The sequence below is a fragment of the Mus pahari genome, chromosome 2 (assembly GCF_900095145.1).
Source record: "Mus pahari chromosome 2, PAHARI_EIJ_v1.1, whole genome shotgun sequence".
NCBI lineage: Eukaryota > Metazoa > Chordata > Mammalia > Rodentia > Muridae > Mus > Mus pahari.
In genome coordinates, this window is record NC_034591.1 from 58,030,912 (window position 1) to 58,041,004 (window position 10,093).

Below are 10,093 nucleotides of genomic sequence, written 5' to 3' on the forward strand. Positions count from 1 at the left end.
GGACAGTCACCAAAAAGCTTCGTGGCGATACTTTCAGGCTTCGAGTTGTCAAGGAGGGCAGGGCCACCAAGCACGCTCCTTAGCAGGGTCTACCAGCTGGCTTACCCCTCACCATAAAGCTGTGTGCTTAAACCAGAAAGTTCCACCCAGATAGAGGTGCCGGTCTTCTCCAGCTCATCAGATGGCAGCGGTACCCCCTTCTTGTCACTAGAGGGCGGCCGTGTGCAAAGGGAAAGCAGAGAGTGTTTGAGGCCAGCCTTGTGGTGCCTGGGACAAGAGTCTTGTCCCAATTTGGGTTCTCAAAAGAGTGAAAGCAGTGCTAGGCCATGACAGTGTCTCCCAGAACCAGGCCCGGTAGGATTATATTTTGCATAATTAAACAGTAATTAACATTAGGTAAATTAAGTACTCTTAACAATGGGCTATAGCGGTGGTGGGCTATAGCGGTGGTGGGCTATAGCGGTGGTGGGCTATAGCGGTGGTGGGCTATAGCGGTGGTGGGCTATAGCGGTGNTAGCGGTGGTGGGCTATAGCGGTGGTGGGCTATAGCGGTGGTGGGCTATAGCGGTGGTGGGCTATAGCGGTGGTGGGCTATAGCGGTGGTGGGCTGCTAATCTGATGGGAGGAGATGGTTGTGAGGTGTCTCCTGGGTCTAGTTCTTTCTCTCTTTTAATTTAAATGTCTTTGCTTTTTTGAGAATTTATATATGTGTCAATAAGAGAAGGATGACGTAATCACAGTTGTGGTAACTCCAGATTATTTTATATAAGAAATTCAGATCAAAGAACCCTAATTTTTTAGTTAAAAAAAATCGTAACCATTTACTTTTGAGACAGAGTCTCAGGTAGTACAGGCTGTGTAGTCAAGCATGGTTTTAAAGTTCACACTCCTCCTGCCCGTCTGGAGTGTTGGGATCGCAAGTGTCCCACTGTGCCCGTGAAGGGCCGAGGATCAAACCAGCGCTTTGTGTATGCGAGGCAACCATTCTACCAACAGATTCACACACACATAGCCCAACCATATATTAAAGTTCTTAAAAGCATATGTACTATATATTAAATTAGAAAGAAAATTGACTTAAATAACGTATTTACTGAAAACAGCCTACCTATGTATCTGCTTTGTAATAAGGAAGCCAGTATTTATTCCTGTTGTTAAAAATACTTGTCATATCAGATTTGGGCTTTTTCCTTGGCTGGTGCGAGCTGAGCTTCCTGTCCCTTGTAGGTTCCGGTTACCCTCTGGGAGCGTCTAATGCATGAGGCAGCTGGTTTTGGCAGGATCGTTACTGAGAGCATCATTTTCACCCAAGAGCCATCTCTCTGCAAGAACCAGCTTCTCTGGACTGCAGGTTGTCCCTCAGGAAACGCTAAACATAGCTCCCCTGCAGACCCGCTCCGGACCCGCTCGGGGTAGTCACCCTTTCGTCTCCCTCTTTTTCTCTTACTGATAACGCTTTCATTTATTTATTTTATGTGTATGGGTGTTTTGCTTGTGTGTATGTCCGATGCTTTGCAGGTCAGAAGGCATCAGATCCCCTTGAACTGCAGCTACAGACATCTGTGAGCCACCGTGTAGGTGCTGAGAACTGAGCCTGGGTCCTCTATAGAAGCAACAAGTGTCCCAGACCCCGGTGCATCTCCAGCCCTGTTGTTCTGTGGACAGCACTCTTTCCCTTCTTAGAAGAGTATCTCAGCTGACCACTTTTCCTTCCTCTCCTCTCCCCTCCCCTGCTCTCTCCTGCCCTCTCCCCCCCTCCACCCTCCACCCCCTCTCTCTCCTGTAGTACTGGGGATTGAACTGGGATCTATCTTTATCCATGGTAGGAAAGTGCTTTACCACTGACCCTGGTCCCTTGTGTGCAGTAGCCTGGATTTTCTTTGGGGACTGTTTCTTCTCACTTTCTTCTTATTTTCCTTTTCCTTTTCTTATCTTTTTTTCTTTTTCTTTCAGAAAATGTTTTTCTGTGTAGCCCTGGCTGCCCTGGAACTCACTCTCTAAACCAGGCTGACCCGGAACTCGTAGACCCACCTGCCTCTGCCTCCCGAGTGCTGGGATTAAAGTCATGTGCCACCACCGCCAGGCTCTTCCTGTCCCATAGTCTGGATGGGGATGGCCCTGACCCCAGCTCCAGGGCTGGATGTGAGATCAACACTTGAGCCTTAGTCACTGTCACAGGAGATGATGTATGTTGGTTAGTCTGATGTCAATCTGACAGCAGGTAGAATCTTAGAGAAGAGGGAATCTGAACTGAGAAAATGCCTCCATAAAACTCACTGGGAGGCAAGTCAGCAGCGCTTTTTCCTGATTAATGAGTGATGTTGGTTGGCTGAGTCCATGGTGGGTGGTTCCATCCTTAGGCTGGTGGTCTTGAGTTGTATAAGAAAGCAGGCTGAACAGCCCAGTAAGCAGAATTCCTCCATGGCCTCTGCTTCAGTTCCTGTCTCCAGTTTCTGCTTTAAATTGCTGTCCTGGCTTCCCTGGATGATGAAGTGTGTCCTGACAGTTGTAAAGCGAAATAAGTTCTTCCCTCTCTGGTTTGCTTTTGGTTATGGTATTTTCTCGGCAGTAGAAACCATAACCAAGACAGGGAGTGTGTGGTGTTTCCATGCTGGCGTGGGTTGGTCTGAACTTTCTCTGCTGGTTCTGCCCATGGGAAGATGCAAGTTCAGTGGCTACCTTCCACTGTGCGGAGTCTGAGGACAAAGCCAACACGGAGAAGACAAAGGCAGACTATGGAGAGGCGAGTATAGTGCTTATCTCAGTGAGGGACCTTGAGTCCGGCTGAGGGTGTCCCAGCATTCAATCGTAAGAGACAACATGTTTCTCCTTTCCTTTGCTGCTCACCCCGGGAAGTATCTGTAAGTTAGCATAAAGAGTTGGCTAGGGGACTGGAGAGATGGCTCAGCGGTTAAGAGCACCGATTGCTCTTCCAAAGGTCCTGAGTTCAATTCCCAGCAACCACATGATGGCTCACAACCGTCCATAATGAGATCTGACACCCTCTTCTGGGGTGTCTGAAGACAAGCTACAGTGTACTTACATATAATAATAAATAAATCTTTAAAAAAAGAAAGAGTTGGCTGGGTGAGGTTTGCAAGTGAAACTAAAATACAGAACCAGCCAAGTCGACTCAGAGCAAGACAATGTCTTTCTGTACTTGGCCAGCAACTAGGTGATTCATGCTATGTTGTAGTGACACAGCTGATGAGCTCGTCCCTTGGATTTATGTTTAACATGTACCCAGGTGCATTAGGGGGCTATATGGGCAAAGTTGATGCGTTCCTCTTACTAATTCCAACAAGATCAAATAAAGACATCTAAGAGCCATTCTGATGCGTGTTAACTGCACAGACTTCTGAACTTCATGAAGTAACCCATAAGACACGGCTGTGCAGCGCTGTGGGGTGTTCACCAGAGAAGGCTGCTTGGGTACGGGCTGAAGTCTTTACTAGCTGGCTGGTGACTACACTGGGTGCTCAGGATCCCAGTGTAGCACTGCCATTGTCTCAGGATAAGCTTTTAAGCACAACGACCATGTTCTGGACTGACATACTTCAGTTAACAAGAACGGTGAGCCAGAAGCAGAAGCAGAAGCCAAAAAGCGACGTTAGTACATTTAGAGACTTTCTCATAACTATGGGCTTAGATGGATTAGGTCTCTGTCTTCATCAGTGACAGGTGGTGCTGTCTACATGCTGAGTTTTACAGCCCACTGGCACTTCCAACATGGAGTCCATTGTGCTAAGGCCTGAGGTCCGGTTACATGCAGTTTCAGTGGTATAGACTGGTCAGACTCACAGAGAGAGGAATACAGTGCTGGGTACCAGGGGTTGGGGTAGGAGGGCAGGAGTTGTTTAGTGAGTTCAGAAATTTACAAGATGAGGAATGTCAGGACATGGGCTGTGGAGATGGCCACAAAGATACGCAGAGCAGCACTGAGCTGGCCAGTTAAAAGGGAGCCAAGGTGGTACATTGTTATAGTGTGTGTGTGTGTGTGTGTGTGTGTGTGTGTGTGTGTGTGTGTTGGGCTAAGTTTTACAAACAGCACACAGCAAATGGGAAGATACAACTTTGTTTAAAAGGTCTTTCTACATGCAGCCTGAAATCCAACATGGGTCAGGGTACAAAATAAAGCTACTACACAAGGAAGGAGATAAATCTGGAACTTAGTGCAATAATGGTGTACTGGCTGGTTTTGGGTCAACTTGGAGTTATCACAGAGAAAGGAGCCTCCCTTGAGGAAGTGCCTCCATGAGATCCAGCTGTAAGGCATTTTGTCAATTAGTGATCAAGGGGGGAGGGCCCCTTGTGGGTGGGACCATCCCTAGGCTGGTAGTCTTAGGTTCTATAAGAGAGCAGGCTGAGCCTCATGCTCCTGCCTCTGTATTGCTGAATCTCTTCCACAACCATGATGGTTTAACCCCAAATGGCAAACTCAAATCATCCCCCCTCCCTTACGTGGTTTCTCGTCAGATATTCGGTCAGGATGAGGAGCAACGAGACTGGGCTGGGATGTGACCTAAGCCCAGCTTCCAACATCGCAGGCCCTAGCGGCCAAGCCTTTCTGCCCCTCTGCCCTCACTCTTCATGTAGCCCAAGTTGGTCTGAAACTTGCTGTGTAGCTGAGGGTGACCCTTTTGCCTCCACCTCTTGAGAGATGGATAAGGTTGGCTTCCATGCCCAGTTTATAGGGCTGGAACCCAGGGCTACTGCAGGCCAGGCAAGCAGCCCACAGATGAGCTACACCTCCTGCCTCCCATTGACTTCTCTAACCCATCCTTAGAATCCAGTCACCTGACAGCAGAGACCACAATGGAAGTCATTGGTTAGAGCACCGAGGCCTCATCCAATGGACGGCATTTCCAGGAGTGGAGGCTGATCTGACCGACCGGTTTTGTGATTGCTCCCTGGCATTGATGGGAGATCCTGAGATGAGGGAGTGGCGTCTGCCTCACAGAGGCTGGGCTTGGAGGCCTCATGCAACCTGGGCCTTTTCATCAGCGAGGTGCTGCCTTGCCCGTGCCTGATGGCCCTCTCCTCCTTCCTGTTCCTTTACTCCACAGCCGCTCTTCCTGCCCAGGAACGAGCACTGAGGGAAAGCATGGGCTTTGTAATGTCACCGGCTGCCTTCAGCCCTCCTGAAAGCTGTTGCCAGCTGCTCGGCTCACATCACAGGACAGGGCAACCGTGGTCACGTGCACAGCCGGCGCTGGGGCTGGAAAATATCTTGGCCGCATCTATGAGAAGAACCCTGTCCTTGCTGCCGTGGGTGATCCCTGCGTGTGACCTCTGGGGTGGCACAAAGAGGCTGCATGTCAAGGGCAGGCTGAGCGTAAAGATGCTGGGTCACCACCGGGCACGGAAGGAAGGGAAAAGGAACGCGTGGAGAAAATTCAAATCTCAGGGAGCCTGTGGCCCAGAAGAACAAGACGAAGGTGTGGTTGCTAGGGAGACTTGTTCCAGCAAGATGAGTTATGGGCCAGAAAAACACAAAGGCGAGGCCTCCTGAGATTGAAAAGGCGGAGGCAAGCCCTCATAAGGAGAGGTCTTGACAAGAGAAGGAACTTCCTCAACAGAAGGAGGCACTTTTTTTTTTTTTCCTTCGAGACAGGGTTTCTCTGTATAGCCCTGGCTGTCCTGGAACTCACTTTGTAGACCAGCCTGGCCTCGAACTCAGAAATCCCCCTGCCTCTGACTCCACGACCGGCAAGGAGGCTCTTTCTTTCTTTCTTTCTTTCTTTCTTTCTTTCTTTCTTTCTTTCTTTCTTTCTTTCTTTCTTTCTAGATTTATTTATTTATTATTATATGTAAGTACACTGTAGCTGTCGTCAGACACTCCAGAAGAGGGTGTCAGCTCTCATTACAGGTGGTTGTGAGCCACCATGTGGTTGCTGGGATTTGAACTCAGTGCCTCTGGAAGAGCAGTCAATGCTCTTACCCACTGAGCCATCTCTCCAGCCCAGGAGGCACTTTCAAATATCTCAGTGCCTGCCCAAGAACAGAGTCCCTCAAGGACTCATGGCTCCAAGTACTGTGTCATTCACCTATACTCACAGGGACTGGGCAACGAGAATCTGATAGTCCAAGTCAATTATCATAAATAGACAAAGTATAATTGTATATGTTTATATGGCACAAATAATGTTATGATATATATGTACACAGTTTGAAATATTTTAGTCAAACCAATTAGCATATCACGTCCCTTAATTATTTATTCCTCTTTCAAAATTCTTTATTTATGTATTTTATACATGAGTGCTCTGTCTACATGTACAGCTGTGTGCCAGAAGAGGGCGTCAGATCCCCATTAAAGATGGTGTGCGAGACGCCATGTGGGTGTTGGGAATTGAACCTGGGTCCTCTGCAAGAGCATCCAGTGCTCTTAACTACTGAGCCAGCTCTCTGACCCCGATCATCTATTACATTTGATAAGAACACTTAAAACTTATGTTTCAGTGTGTGCACGCATGCGTGTACATGTGTGCCTGAGTGCAAGGGAACTGGGGACAGCCTTGGATGCTGCTCCTCAGGAGCCCTGGGGATCCACCCAGCTCCTTTTCCCCAGTGCTGGGATAACAACACGCGTTCGCCATAGCATTCGGCTTTTAAATAGGAGTGCTTAGCGTGTTACCAAGTGAAGTATCCACAGCCCTCCTTTCCTTAGCAATTCTCCCGCTCATTTCTGTGTGCACATGTGTGATGTGCCTGTATGTGTGTATGTGGAGGTCTGACGATGATGTCTAGAATCATGCTTGATCGTTCTTCCACTGTATCTGCTGAGGCAGGACCTCTCGGGCAAACCCAGAGCTTTATGCTACAGCTAGTCTTGCTCCTAGCTAGCTTTAGGGATCTGTCATCTCCTCTTCCTTCTGAAGCTGGAACTACAGCTCACCTCACATCTATTTGGGCTGTGGGGATCCAAAGTCTAGTCCCTTTGCTTACACAGCAAATGGTTTGCTCATCGAGCCATCTCCCCATTCCCCTTAGCAGTTTTGAAATCCAGACTTCAGTGTGTGTGACTCACCATAGGCATGCTACTGCGTGGTGGATCTCAGAGGACAGCTATCTAAGACAGCCTGTGGGTTGTGACTCTTTTGGGGGCCAAATGACCCTTTCACAGCTGTCACCTAAGACCATTGGGAAACACAGATATTTACATTATGATTCATAACAGTAGCAAAATTACAGTTATGAGGTAGCAACAAAAATGATTTTATGGTTGAGGGTCACCACAGTGTGAGGAACTGTATCAAGGCTGCAGCACTAGGACAGCTGAGAACTGCTGCTCTAAGGAAGTTTGGTACCCTTGACCAGCACACAATTTCCTGTTCTCCCCAGGCCCTGAGAGTTTGGTTGGAACAGTCCGTCAGAGACTACAGAACTGTGCCAACCCGCGACCACATCATAGCCATCTCCCCTGTCTCCATGAGGCTTCTCTTTGTCTTGGCTTTCCATCTTTCCCTTCCTCTTAACTGACAGGGCACACAGTGAGTGATTTGTTCAGATTTTGTTGCATGCGGGCCACTCCTGGCCCTCTTCCTGCCCTGTAGTAGACAAGTCTCCTAGGTGATTCGCTTGGCTTCTGATGGCGCCAACATGGGAGGAAGGGCAGCCTGACCTTTCCAGTCCTGTCTCGAGGGAAAAAGCCCGAATCTTCACATCGGCCCCGCTCCCACCCCACGTGGACACTCATCTCCTGATGGCCCCCTCCTCACCCCACATGGACACTCATCTCCTGATGGCCCCCTCCTCACCCCACGTGGACACTCATCTCCTGATGGCCCCCTCCTCACCCCACGTGGACACTCATCTCCTGATGGCCCCCCTCCTTGAGCATTTTTCCAAAAGCCAGTCCTTATTGCCCCACCCCAAGCAGTGAGGTGACCTGAGGCCTCATTTGGACATATTTGTCCTTAGGATCTCACCCAGTGACTGTTTGTTTTTCCTGATACTTCTGTCAACTTGTGTTGCGTGAGGCTGTCCACACTGTGACATTGTGTGGTGTTTCAATCAGGCGTTGTGACCGGCAGTCCAGGGCCGCCTCTATCTGCTTGTTTGTTCTTCATAGAATATTGTATATTAAAAATATGAATTATTCACCAGCATCAGACATGGAGTCATTTCCTGCCTCATCTCATCCTCTGGAAAACTGGGGCACACTGACCCCACTGGAGCAGTTGCCACTCGGTGAGCAGCCCCTGACCTGAGTTGGCTCCTGCTGTCCTGTCTGTCCTGGAGGGTTGGGTTTTGCAAGTCTGTATTTTCCATGGTCCATCTAACAGAGGCGTTTCAGAAATGTTCAATACTCATAGGAAAAGATGAACCAGGCTGGTGGGAAGATAGTGGGCCGAAATAAACACCATTCGCTCCTTTTGCAGATTTGTGAATTAGAAGCAATTCTTTTAGAGGGCTTGGCGCACAACTCCTTGCCTACAGGGCTTTGGTGGGGCAGAGAACAAGACAACATGGAAATAGGGTTAACCTGTGCTGCCAATATCAGGTTCTGAACAGATTATAGAGGTGTTGGGGTGGGAAGGGGACGGTCCTGGAAGCTCTGCTGAGGTGAGAAATGTTCGTTCTGTCTGGGAAAGTCAAGAGGCCTGGGACATCTTAGGGTAGCAGGGCCCCTAGTCAGTGATGTGCAACTGAAGTGGCCACGGGGCTGAGCAGCTGGGAGAGTCTGAAAAAGAGTTTTAAAAGTCGAAATGGAATTTCCTATCATCCCAGTGGGACAGTGACCCAAAATTATACTTCAGTTGATTGAAAAGAAGACAAGGAAATGCCTGCTCCTACCCCCAACTCCAGGTTTGTAGGCCAGGACTCACAGTTACATAACAGTGGAAGGAGACGGTCACATTCTGAGACACAAGAAGGAACACAGGGACACCTGGCACAGAGCCTTCTAGACATAGGGACGTGGCTCTGAATGGAGAGCAGTGGGTACCTGCTTTGAGGAACAAGGAGTGGGGCTGAGGAATATATCCCTAGTCATAGGTGCATGCGCGTGTGCGTGCGTGCGTGCGTGCGTGCGTGCTTGCGTGCATGCGTGTAGACCTCTGCTCCTCATGCTGACCTCAGTTCTGATCAAGCATGTTTAGCAATTTGTGATGTAAACACGGGCACCCTTGTATCCAGTGCAGGACTCCCACTGCCAGCAGAGGCTCAGTAGCCTACTGCTCCTGTGGGCCGAACCAAGGCCCACAGCACTCACACATATGGTTGCTCTCCAGGGCCAGTTGGTGCAGAGTTAGCCTTCCATGTCCCAGAGAAGGGCCAGCTTAGGAACTCTGTGTCTCACGAGCAACACCACGGTGGCTGTGACCGTCATAAGGTCTCCTCTGATCTTGACAATCCCTTACTGGCTGAGGCCTTGTCTGAGTTTGGGTACCCCCAGAGCAGTTGCTATGAGATCAAGCAGTTTTGGGGCAGTGGTCCCCAAAGGCAATGGGATGAAGGAATGCCTTAGGGGTTGGGAAGACTCCAGAGGTTGGGTCCTTGTCTTGGGTCCTCTCAAGTCTGCAGGTCAGGGCTTGAACACTGCTAAGTCAGTCCCCTGCCGCAGCTGAGCTACTCTGTCCTTGTCACGTCTATTTAGCTTAACTATTTGGAGCAAGAGCTTTCTTGCTGACCCTCTGCTCCAAAGTAGCCTTGCGCCTGACTCCAGAGTTAACTTTCCTATAATTGTGACCATTGCCTAACCTGCTCTAATGTCTTTGGTGCTTCCTGTACCAATACGATGAGGTTTGTAGCATTTAGGGTGGCATTCCACTTAGGTGCTACTCTAGAGAGGTGGAGAGTGTTCTAAAGTAGAGAACATGACCAGTCTTAATCCAGGGGGGTTTAAGAGGGAACGACTCCTGTGCTTGACATTCACTCTCCACCTCCTCCTAACACAACTTCTGCATTACCACTACCACCACCACCACCACCACCATCATCACCACCACTATCATCACCACCACCATTATCACCATCATTACCACCATCATCACCACCACCATCACCACCACCACCATCACCACCACCACCATCACCATCATCACCACCACCATCAATCACCACCACCACCATCACCATCATCACCACC